At 38.0% G+C, this 13,354-nt stretch overlaps 1 pseudogene; it reads right to left on the bottom strand.

Annotated features, from left to right (window-relative positions):
* LOC138442914 (E3 ubiquitin-protein ligase RNF135-like) overlaps positions 1-12,057 on the bottom strand; it is a 51,246-nt pseudogene extending 39,189 nt beyond the window's left edge.
* Between the last annotated feature and the right edge of the window lie 1,297 nt (positions 12,058-13,354).

The following is a 13,354-nucleotide window of genomic DNA, read 5'->3' as shown; positions in this document are numbered from 1 at the left end:
ACTAAAAGGGAACTTTTTTATGCTACCACCATCAGACACCACACCCTATTAACCTGTCTACATCTAATATTCATGTACTTTCTCCTCCTGCTTGCAACTTATATTTGCATGTCTATCTATGGTCAAGACGTGCTTATGGACTTAATCACAACCTCCTTGCCAATTCAAGAAGGAATTCCTCTGGAATTACCTTTCTTTACTCCCTTGCCATTAATATTTACCTTCCTAATAACCAGTCAAGATGTAAATATGGTATAACACCATCTATCTTTTAAAAATTGCACACATTCTTGTTTCATTGGTGTCCTTTTTCTGTGCTCATTGTTTAGTATAGTGAAAGCATGAAATAAGAAAGACTTGGTTTCCTTTTTGGTCTGCCATCTATTAGATATGTGATCTTAAACAAAGCACTCAAAATTGAACCTCTGTTTATCAATCTATTAAATATAAATTAATATTATCTCTAGTGATGTAACAATCACTTCATGGCAAATAGATGGGGAAACAATGGAAACAGTGACAGATTTCATTTGGGGGGGGGCTCCAAAATCACTGCAGATGGTGACTGCAGCCATGAAATTAAAAGACACTTGCTTCTTTGAAGAAAAGCTATGACCAACCTAGACAGCATAAAGCAGAGGCATTACTTTACTGAAAAAGGTCCATGTAGTCAAAGCTATGGTTTTTCCAGTAGTCAGGTATGATGAATGTGAGAGTTTCTTTACATATACATATTTCTGAAAGCTGAGCACCGAAGCTTGGACTTCAAGGAGATCCAACCTGTCAACCTGAAAGGAAATCAGTCCTGAATATTCATTGAAAGGACTGATGCTGAAGCTGAAACTCCAATAATTTGGCTACCTGATCCAAAAAACTGACTCATTGGAAAAGACCCTAAAACTGGGAAAAATTAAAGGCAGGAGGAGAAAGGGACAGAGGATGAAATGGTTGGATGGCATCACTGACTTGATGGACATGTGTTTGACCAAGTTTCAGGAGTTGGTGAAGGACAGGGAAGCCTGGCATGCTCTAGTCCATGGGGTAGCAGAGTCAGACATGATTGAGTGACTGAACTGAGTGATATAACAGTAATTTGAAGCATTGTTTCAAAGCATTCAAAATTCTTTAAATGTGGTGACATTTACTCTTCACCATAAATCTGTGAGTGGGTTCTTTTACCCCAGTTGATGAACAATCATATGAAAGAAACAAGAGACAAAGTAGATTAAGTTGCATAAATATTATAGTGCTGCTGCTGCTGCTGCTAAGTTGCGGCTGCTGCTGCTGCTGCTGCTAAGTCGCTTCCGTCGTGTCCAATTCTGTGCGACCCCATAGATGGCAATGCAACAGGCTCCTCTGTCCCTGGGATTCTCCAGTCAAGAATACTGGAGTGAGTGCAAAGCTAACATTGGAACTCAGGTATGGTAAAGGGAATTAGGCTTTCCTCAGGTGACAGAGGCTATTAGGACCACACCAAATTTCATTCTACCCTTTCTCCACACCAATAGAATTTTAGGAGGAACAAATCTACTCAACATTACAGTTTTTAGTTTTCACTGTGATTAGAGATGACTGATTTCCTCCAGTTCAATATGAGGAGAACTGATATGCGCTGCTGCTGCTGCTGCTGCTGCTGCTGCTGCTGCTGCTGCTGCTGCTGCTACTGCTGCTGCTGCTGCTGCTGCTGCTGCTGCTGCTGCTGCTGCTGCGTCACTTCAGTCGTGTCCGACTCTGTGTGACCCCATAGATGGCAGCCCACCAGGCTCCCCCGTCCCTGGGATTCTCCAGGCAAGAACACTGGAGTGGGGTGCCATTTCCTTCTCCAAAGCACGAAAGTGAAAAGTGAAAGGGAAGTTGTTCAGTCGTGTCTGACTCTTCGCGACCCCATGGACCGCAGCCTACCAGGCTCCTCTGTCCATGGGATTTTCCAGGCAAGAGTACTGGAGTGGGGTGCCATTGCCTTCTCCGATATGCGCTACTTCTAGCAATGGTACATAGGACAATGGACACTGTTCTCATTTTATCCATCCTTCCAACTGGCAAATACCCCAAAAGTGGGAGCAACCCACTTCAGCTATGTGACCATAATGCCCTAAGGCAAGGTTCAGAAAACTATGGTCTGTGGGCTAAATATGTTCCATCTCCTGTTTCTGTAAAAAGTGTATTGGAACTTGGGGACATCCATTTGTTTACATATTTTCTATGGTTGCTTTTATACTAAGATAACAGAACTGTCATCATCGATAGAAGAGTCACAATATTAGGTTTTTCTGTTTTATTAATATACAAGACATAGTTTTTGACAATCACATCCTTTTAAATTTTAATATTGTTTACAACAATTTCAGTCAGCTTAGACTATGGGAAGATGATACATCTCAGCTACCATTATGGATAACATCTTCTAAAATATATATTTTGTTATTTAAAAGCTTATTTGCTTTATATAGATTCATATTACACATGAATTTTCAGGGTTCATTCATGTCCCAGCATAAGTTTCTGTAAGGACCACTGCTTATATTCTCCTAATTTTGGTTAAAATAAAGAGTTTCTTTGTACTTCATTTTAAAACTTGAATTATATAAAATGATAAACATTGTAAGAGGCAGCAAAACTTATTCAATAATATTCTAGTTTTTCTTCTGTGGTTTAAAGAATATTGGGCTTTGTAGGTGCTGCTAGCAGTAAAGAACTTGCCTGCCAATTAAGTCTTTAACAAAAAAACGTTTATATTTGCAGTAAATTAGGTAAATAAATACATTGCTGCTGCTGCTGCTAAGTCACTTCAGTCATGTCCGACTCTGCGACCCCATGGATGGCAGCCCACCAGGCTCCCCTATCCCTGGGATTCTCTAGGCAAGAATACTGGAGTGGGTTGCCATTAGATAATTATTTATAGGATTTTCCTTCCTAATTCATGCACACTTGAAATTGATGAAATTTTCTAACAAATACAAAGGGAATTTTCTATGATATTGTGGCCCAATAATAAATTCCTCTATTTCCTTATTTCTTTAAACTTTCTTTTCCTGTGGCTTCATTTATTTATTCTTATCCTTGAACATATCATTTATTCATATCCTTGGACTTTGGTTTGCATATATAAAAGGTGATATCTATAAAGTTTCTATTTTTAATATATTATATATTGAGCAATATTGTATGGCAAGAACTATAAATTAAACTTATCTCTAATCCTTAGCAAACTCTTTTAAGGTAGTCATTATTATCACCAATTCATTAATAATGGCTCCTTGCTTAAAATCATATAGCTAAAAATGTCTTGAAATTATTATTCTTTCCTAGGCATGTTTAACTCTTAAGCTATGACCTTCCATGAAGTTGTTCTGCTTCTTTATTGCCTATCAATCAGACTAAAGACTACCTGAAATAATGTGTTTCTTTATGTGTGGGTTAGACCTTAGGATCATGGATAATTCCAATATTTCTTAATATCTACCCTAAATAAAATTTTCTACTAGGTTTATTTTCCCTAAAATACCATTTTGCTACTTGATTTTTTATTTTACTTTTAACTTTTTACTGAAGTGTAAATTTCATGCAGAAAAGTATATAAATCATAAGCTCGGTAACTCTTCATGATATGAACACACTTATGTAACCAGCCCCCAGATCCAGAAACAGAGTTTCACCAGCATACATACAACGTGTTCTCTTTGTACCTAGATTCTTTTAGTCAATGCTGTTTGTAAAATTCATCCATACTTTATGTGGAGCAATAGTTTTACATTTCATTGTTGGAATAAAACCAAACATTTACTTATTTTGATAGACATTTGGGACTATCATGAAGAATAATACTATTGACAGTCTCAAAAATCATTTTTTATATATGTGAATGAATTTCTTGTAGTTATATGAGTGGAACTGCTAAGTCATTTAGTAATACTCCAGTAAAGAGAGACAATCATTCTTCTAAAGTGTTGCCCAATTCATATTTCTACTAGCCTTATATGTGTTCCAGTTACTCACCAATAGGTGGAACTGTCTGTGATTTTATGGTTTTCAATTTCATTTCCCTGATAGCTAGCAAACATCTTTTAATGTTTATTGACCATTTGGGTATCCTTTTTTATGAAGTGCTGATTCAAATATTCTGTGCTTTTAATTTTAATTGTGTCATATTTTTTCCTTGTTGACTTGAATGAATTCTTCAACTGTTCAAGTACAAAGTACTTTGTACATCTTACCATGTCCTTATATAAATCTTCTCCTACTCTTTATTTTCACATACTAATGGTGTCTTTTGATGAAACATTTTAAATTGTAATGTATCTAATTACATTTGAAGGAAATTAAGAAATCTTTATTTCCTTTTTCTTTGATTTTTATACTTTGCTTTCTATTCTAGATGACAGTATCTGGTTTTTAAAATATCTAGAAGACAAAGCACCTCACATTTTAATTTTGTCAATATACAACGTTTTGGAAGGGCCCTTGCAAAATATATAACATTGAAATTTTATCAATAAAGTACTTTATCTAGAAACAATTTTAACAACAAAAATATACCATGCCATAGAAGTATTATCATTAATGCTTAATATTTTAAGATCCTTAATTTATTAAACTGTCACATCTCCAAAATGGATATATATAACTTAAAATATGAATGAAAGATAGCAGAGTATTTGTATACTTTAAGGAAATGATGTTTTGTACAACACCGCTTAAATTTCTCATCAGCAAAGCTGGTTTTATTTTCTTGATTTAACAGTTAATTATACTGGAGCTAATTATTAAGCCTCATAATAAGTGAGGCAAGAGAAACTGCAGTATATTCCCTCAGAAAATGCAAATAAGCAATAAACATTTTTTTTCTAATTTACTCCTCTTTAAAATTTTCATATGATAGTTAACAACTGTCTGATCTCTGCCCATTATGCTTATTCACATAACTAAACTTTAAGTAGAAATGAAATCTCTCCTTATGTACTGATTAACTATACAGAAATGCTTAAAAAGAAAGGCTGATTATCATAAACTTTGTGGAAACTGCTTGACTTGGGTTTAACCACAATGAAAAGTGGTATCTCTGTTTCTAGACTGTTCAGTCATTTTCAAAATGAAAACGATTTTGTACTTATTTATGGAAAATTTCAAATTGTTCTTAAAAAACACATTCAGAGACAGTGGTGCCTATTGAGTTAAAGCCAGTATCTCTTGCACCATTTAAGCTTGAGTCACTATATAATAGATTAAAAACAATTTGCTAAGATATATAAAGTTGGATATAATTAATCTCATTTTTTAAATGGCTGTACATTTTTGCATTTCTCTTTTTGGCTCACAGACTGTGCCATTTTTCTAAGAATGTGTTGCTCCAATATGGTTTCAGTCTGAATATAGTTGTCAGTATCATTTCCCCCCCAAGATGATGTGGTCAATATGTATTTTAAGTGTCATCAAAAGAATAATATAGGTGCTTTTAGCATATGCTTAAAATTAATTTTCCAGCTTGAATTTGCCATTTAGCAATAAGCATATTTTGGAGTTACACAAATTTGCTGTAGAATTCACAAGGAGAGCCGAGTGTGAAAGAAAGGACTCCTAACATTTGTTGAATTATTCCTTTTCAGAAGACTCATGATAGGTAAAAAAACTTGAGGACCATTTTTATGGTAATGTCATTGCTATTGCTTGGCATTTGCTGTCCCTATTGCTTTAACATTAGTGTCTCTCTCAGTTCCAAGGATCAGAATTGGGAAGGAAAGAGGCTTGTGTATTTGTAGACATGACTGACTCAGGAGACAGGAAAATTCTCATTCACATTTGATTCTAATGAGGAAGGACATGTCTTGCTAGCAATGAGGATGAGAAATAAATGAGTGGAAAAAATGAGCAAAAAAATGTACAGTGGTAAAGTCTGCCCAGTAGCTGGCATGAGAGAACCAAAGGAGAAAAAGTCACAAGACCATAGAACAAACTAAGCAAGAAGGCCATAGAAACGAAGGATGGTATCCTTTCTAGGCCAAGTTTGGAGATGTAATAGAAGAGTCAAGAAAAGGGCTGTGAATTGCTGCTGCCTTGGGCTTAAAGGCCCATCTTGCCATTTTCTACATCTGGGATTTAGATACCCTGATTACAGCAACACCTGTAGCTGCCTCAGGAGTTTGCTGCAAGGTTTAAGCGTAACTCATGACTAATGGAGAAGGCAATGGCAACCTACTCCAGTACTCTTGCCTGGAAAATCCCATAGCCGGGGGAGCCTGGTAGGCTGCAGTCCATGGGGTCACTAGGAGTTGGATACGACTGAGCAACTTCACTTTTAATTTTCACTTTCATGCACTGGAGAAGGAAATGGCAACCCACTCCGGTATTCCTGCCTGGAGAATCCCAGGGATGGGGGAGCCTGATGGGCTGCCGTCTATGGGGTAGCACAGAGTCGGACATGACTGAAGTGACTTAGCAGCAACAGCAGCAGCAGCAGCATGACTAATACCTAACACAGTACCTTGCACATGATGAGTAGGCAATAATATTTACTCTTGTTAATATAATTCAATATTTATACTCACTTCTGGTCTTTATCCTATTTCAGTGCTCATGGGGAGATTTCCTCCTATGTAACTTAAAGTTTTCAAGTGGTTCTGACAAACTTCAAGTCAAATGGTGGCAATATTAAAGTTCTCAAATTTTTTCTTTCTTCTTCCTTCCTTCCTCTCCTTTCTCCTCTATCCTTTTGCTTCTTATTTTACTCCCCACTTCTCTTATTTTTCTTTAAACACTCATTGATTGCCTCTGGATATATGGATATATGGAAGGAGAAGTTATAACTATTTGCCAGAAAGAATATGTAAAGAAATATAACTCATTACAATACACTATAAATATTATTAACTCTGAATAAATTTCAGCTTACTTAAGTGGGTAAACTTGAGAAGTGAGGAAAAAAACATAAATTTATATTGTCTGAATGGGAAGATTACTAAGAGCAATCTCCATAGGTTCCAATTCATGACATACAAAAGGTTACAGAATGCACTGTTAGATCCCCAGGGCTCCTGTAATGAAATAACACAAACTCAGAGAATAAAAACAACAGATATTTATACTTTCATAGTTCTGGAAACTGAAAGTCTGAAATCAAGGTGTCAGTAGGCACCAAACTCCCTCCCGAAGGCCTTAGGTAAGGATCCTTTCCTCCTTCTCAGCTTCTGAAAATCTTGGCCAACATTTGGCTAGTATCCGCATCGTTTCCTTCTCTGCCTCCATCTTTACATGTTCTTTGTCTATGTCTGAGTGCCTTTCCTCTTTTTTTATAAGGAGATCTATCATTTGATTTAGGATCCACCTAATCCAGTGTAGCTTCATCTAAACTTAACTGCATCTATAATAACCCTATTTCAAAATAAGATTGTACTTTATGGTTCTGGATAGAAAGGAGTTTTGGGGGAACATTACTCAAACCACTGCACACATATTGACCCATGATCCTCATGCATAAAAGACATAGTCTCCACTCACACTCACTGTGTAATATGTATGTAAATAACACAGTTAGGGCTAAAACAGTCTTCTACCATCCAAAAAGACCAGCTAAGAAATATATCAAAGACTTCTTATTTCATGTTTTTTCTATTGACTACATATATATTTATTTTTCCTCAAGGTAGGAGGAGAGGTTAAGTATGCTAGAAATACTAGAAATAGTATTACTCTTTTAAAGTCAAGATTCCAAAATTATCTAAAATGTTTGATTTTATAACTTACTTTTAGATCCTGAAAGTCTTTGCTTTATCTATTTAGAGCTGATGGCCTTAGATTTTCCAGAAAAAAAAAAAAAAAAAAAACTGGAAAACCACAAACAAAAAATAAAGCATATCTAACTTAAGGGAGAGATCTTTGAGTAAAAGAAATACAACTACTTGGTCTTGGAATTGAGAATCATTAACCTAAATTTTTATTAAGCTGACTCATTTGAAAAGACCCTGATGCTAGGAAAGATTGAAGGCAGGAGGAGAAGGGGACAACAGAAGATGAGATGGTTGGATGGCATCACTGACTCAAGGGATATGGGTTTGTGTGAACTCTGGGAGTTGGTGATGGACAGGTAGGCCTGGCGTACTGCGGTTCAGCTGCGCAAAGAATTGGACACGACTGAGCAACTGAACTGAACTGAATAACAAATTATTTCAAGATCTGGTTGAAAGAATATGAAATAAGAAAATTGATAGGAAATAAATTTTAGTCAAAGGAGAATGATGTCATCAAGGTGGCAAAATAGGTATTTCCTGGTTTCAGTCTCCCTCACAGGAAGACCAACAAACAATTATCTACAGACAACACGCCTTTGTGTAAATCCCAGAACCTGAGGTGAAGCAGACACCCCTTTGGAGCACAGAGACAGAGAAGGACCACATTAGAAGGATAATAAGCATAGTTTCATTCTGAACATCCTCTCCCAGACTGGTATAACCCACACCAGGCCTATGTATTTTCTAGTGGAAGAAAGAGAGCCCAAGACGTACATCTAGCTTCCCCATTATTGCAGGATTCTTCCTGGAAAAGACCTGCTGGTTCTTGCACCTTGGAGTTAGTTCACTGGGGAAATCTGAGAGCTGGATAACTGCAGATCAGACTGAGACAGAAGAGGGGAGACAGAGCTTATAGAAACCAGCACTTAGATCTTGGCCAATTGCATTTCTACTAGCAGCATCAAAACAGAGATCCTAGCCAGGATTTTTGTCAATTTCCAGAGTTGAGCTGGTAGCCCCATCTGGCCAAGGAGCTCAGCTGGCAGGTCTGCCTGGCTTGGGATCCAGCTAATAGGCCATACTGGCAATGGAGCCTATTCTATGACCCCACCTGTGCCGGAAGGCAAGTATGAAGCCTTGCCCAACTATGAAGCATACCTTCTAGTTCCATACTTGCCCCATCCGCCCATCTACAAGAAGTATGGCATGAGATGCCAGGCAGGCTCAGAGCCTAGCTTCTGGCTCATCTGAGCAGGGAAACAAGTCAGCATTCCTATCAAACAGCAGCCCCTGGAGACCCAAAAATCTAAATAGAGAACTTCAGTTAGCCACAAAACCCATCTATAGCCCTGATTAGGCACAGCAAAGTCAGCAGCCCTGCCCAACCACTGAACATAGCCACTGACCCTGCCTAGCCAGAGAGCTCAAACAGTGACACTGAACAACCTCAATGCCCAGACTATGGTACCGTTTTGCAGCAAAGTCCAGACTATGGCCCTGCCTGTCTGCTGAGCACAGATTGTGGCCTTGCCCAGGCAAGGAGATGAGATATTAAACCTAGAAGCATAGCATCCAGTATCACCCAAATGGGAAGAAAGCTACAGATCAACATTGATAACTAAAATGGATACAAAAATTCTCAAAAAAATACTAGCAAACTGAACTAAAAAGCCCATTAAAGGATTATACAACATGATCAAGTGAAATTTACTCCCAGAATGTGAAGATATTTTAACATTTGCAAATTAATCGATGTTATATTACATTAACAAAATGAAATCTAAAAATAATATGATTATCAGAATAGATGTAAAAAATATTTAATAAGATTTGATATACTTTTATGATAAAAACCATCAACAGTTCAGTTCAGTTGCTCAGTCATGTCCAACTCTTTGTGATCACATGGAGTGCAGGATGCCAGGCCTCCTTGTCCATCACCAACTCCCAGAGTTTACCCAAACTCATGTCCATTGAGTTGGTGAAGCCATACAACAATCTCATCCTCTGTTGACTCCTTCTCTTGCCTTCAATCTTTCCCAACATCAGGGTCTTTTCAAATGACTCAGCTCTTTGCATCAGGTGGCCAACATATTGGAGCTTCAGCACCAGTCCTTCCAATGAACATAAGACTGATTTATTTAGGATGGACAGGTTGGATCTCCTTGTAGTCCAAGGGACTCTCAAGAGTCTTCTCCAACGCCACAGTTCAAAAGTGTCAATTCTTCAGCGCTCAGCTTTCCTTATAGGCCAACTCTCACATCTGTACATGACTACTGGAAAAACCATAGCCTTGACTAGACGGACCTTTGTTGGCAAAGTAATGTCTCTGCTTTTGAATATGCTGCCTAGGTTGGTCATAACTTTCCTTTCAAGGAGTAAGCATCTTTTAATTTCATGGCTGCAGTCACCATCTGCAGTGATTTTGGAACCCCCCCAAAATAAAGTCAGCCACTGTTTCTACGGTTTCTCCATCTATTTGCCATGAAGTGATGGGCCCAGATGCCATGATCTTTGTTTTCTGAATGTTAAGCTTTAAGCCAACTTTTTCACTCTCCTCTTTCACTTTCATCAAGAGGCTCTTTAGTTCTTCACTTTCTGCCATATGGGTGATATCATCTGCATGTCTGAGGTTATTGATATTTCTCCTGGCAATCTTGATTCCAACTTGTGCTTCATCCAGTCCAGCGTTTCTCATGATGTACTCTGCATAGAAGTTAAATAAGCACGATGACAATATACAGCCTTGATGTACTCCTTTTCCTATTTAACCAGTCTGTTGGTTAGACTGTTCTAACTGTTGCTTCCTGACCTGCATACAGATTTCTCAAGAGGCAGGTCAGGTGGTCTGGTGTTCCCATCTTTTTAAGATTTTTCCATAGTTTGTTGTGATCTGCACAGTCAAAGGCTTTGGCATAGTCATTAAAGTACAAATAGATGTTTTGCTGGAACTCTTGTGCTGTTTCGATGATCCAGTGGATGTTGGCAATTTGATATCTGGTTCCTCTGCCTTTTCTAAAACCAGCTTGAACATCTGGAAGTTCACGGTTCATGTATTGTTGAAGCCTGGCTTGGAGAATTTTGAGTGTTACTTTACTAGTGTGTGAAATGAGTGTACTTGTGCAGTAGTTTGAGCATTCTTTGGCATTGACTTTCTTAGGGATTGGAATGAAAACTGACCTTTTCCAGTCTTGTGGCCACTGCTGAGTTTTTGGCATAAAATGAACACGTGAAAGTGAAAGTCGCTCAGTCATGTCTGACTCCTTGGGACCACATGTGCTATACAGTCCATGGAATTCTCCAAGCCAGAATATTGGAGTGGTTAGCCTTTTCCTTCTCCAGGGGATCTTCCCAACCCAGGGCTTGAACCCAGGTCTCCCACACTGCAGGCAGATTTTTTACTGTTTGAGTCGCCAGGGAAACCCAAGAACACTGGAGTGGGTAGCCTTTCCCTTCTTCAGCGGATCTTCCCAACCCAGGAATCAAACTGGGATCTCCTGTATTGCAGGTGGATTCTTTACCAACTGAGCCACCAGCGAACCCTAAAATGAACATACCTCATTGTAATAAAAGCCATATATGACAAGCTCACAGTTAACTAATATAATACAAACAGTATAAACATAAAAGCTTTTCTCTAAGATCAGGAACACTATGTGTTCTTCCATATTTCTTAGCCTGCTATTCATTCCATTTGCTTTTTATTTCTGTTATTGAATTCTTCATTTCTGATTGGGTCTCTTTCATATTTTCTACTTCCTTATTAAAGTGTTCACTGTGTATATCAATTACTTTTCCTGTTAACCTATTTATTAAGAATGCTTTGAATTATTTATCTGGTAAATTATTTCTGATTCAACCTTTTTTTTTTTTTTTCAGAGCTTTTCTCTTGCTCTTTCAATTGACAATAACCTTCTTGTTTTGTTTAACTTTCTCTACCTCTATGCATGTAGGTGAAAAGTTGCCTATTGCAGTCCTAAAAGGGTGATTTTATGTGGAAGTATCCTTGTACGGGCTGTGTTCATTTCCTCTGGTGGGAGAACTGGATTAGAAGTGGAGACAAGTCTCATCTTTCCCAGGATGCACTGGCAGCTCTCAGTTTGGTAGGTGGAGTCTACCAGGTGAGATAAATGGCCTAAAGGAGGCACTGGGTGTGAGGTAGGACTTCCTCTCCACTCAGTTGCTGTAACCCACCTAACAGGCAAGGAGCAGAAGTCCTGAGGGTCAGCCTGAGCTGGCTTTGCTCCCTTTGAGTGTGTGTATTTCCCTCTACCCACACCAGGATCCTTGCTCCGCTATGAGGGAGTGCTGAAGAACCTCCGTTACTGGGGTTCATGTCAGCCACAGACAGAGGCCCAGTGCACTGCTAGTGCAGGTATCCATGACTCCACTCCAAGACAGACTTGGGTGCAAGTTTCTCTTGTTTCTTAATGTCAGTTCTTGCCCTCAGCTTCTGCTGCCCCTGCTCTGTTATGGAATCACTCGACAGGCAGGTAGACCCCACAGGGATTCTTGGCATGCTCTGGGGGCTGAGCTGTGATGGAGCAGCCACAGTCAGATATTTGGGCTGCTCTTGAGATGCTGCTTGAGTAAACTCCAACATTTTAATTAATGATGGTGAGGAATTTTGAAACTCAAACTTTCCCATTCATAATAATCTTTTGTCTTGAGTGCTGTTGCTATTATCTTTATTAGAAGAACATTATTAGCTACTGTTGTTGACCTTTAACACCTTCAGTGTCTTTGTTATCAAAATAGCGTTTTTTCTTCACCAAGACTGGCATCAGATAGTATAAAATTTATCTTGGCTATGCTTGTTAAGCCAGGGACGGGGGAACCTGGTGGGCTGCTGTCTATGGGGTTGCACAGAGTTGGACACGACTGAAGCGACTTAGCAGCAGCAGCAGCATGATTTTAACCTCTTGGTTGTTCAGTTTCTTTAGCTGAAAAGCGTGGATTGTGCCAATTTTACAAGGTTACAAGGAAGGTAAACTGTTGAAACTTTTAATGCTTCTTCAGTAAGAGGCTCAGAGAAGGAAAAGTACCATTCTGCACTATTTGGTATCTTCTGTTACAGAGCTAAGCTATGAATTTAGAATCTGATTAAAACATTATTTCTCTTTTCACCTGTCAATTGCCCTCTTGTCGAATAAATAAATTGGATACCAAAGTCAGCTCTTAAAAATTTCTTCAGATTTAGCCTCTTTTTACTGCCTGTTTCAATTTCATTTGTTTAAAAAAAATGTGTTTTTAGTGTGTCTGGACTGCAAAATACTGAATAAAATTACCATGAAAAGTAAGTACTGTCTGCATTAGATTGATGAAGTAATTGAATGATTACAGTGAGCATAAAATAATTTCTGATGAGCATATACTTATGGTTATCACGAAAACAAAATTTAGAAAAAGAACTTTGCAAGTTGAAACTAAAATGTAATTTTAAAAAATTGAAATTAATAACTTTATATTTCCTCCACTGGGATAGAGGAAGTGACACCTTGACTTACTCTAAGTGACTTAAAAGAATATTTAACTGGACCCAAGCCAGTTTCATTCTACACCAAATTTTTTCTTTTGAAGTTGAAAGTATCTATGGTTCTTTGAAGGTTCTAAACAGCTTTCAAAAGTATTTG

This window comes from Ovis canadensis, chromosome 1, assembly GCF_042477335.2.
Source record: "Ovis canadensis isolate MfBH-ARS-UI-01 breed Bighorn chromosome 1, ARS-UI_OviCan_v2, whole genome shotgun sequence".
Classification (NCBI taxonomy): domain Eukaryota; kingdom Metazoa; phylum Chordata; class Mammalia; order Artiodactyla; family Bovidae; genus Ovis; species Ovis canadensis.
This window is presented reverse-complemented; position numbering and strand designations above follow the sequence as displayed.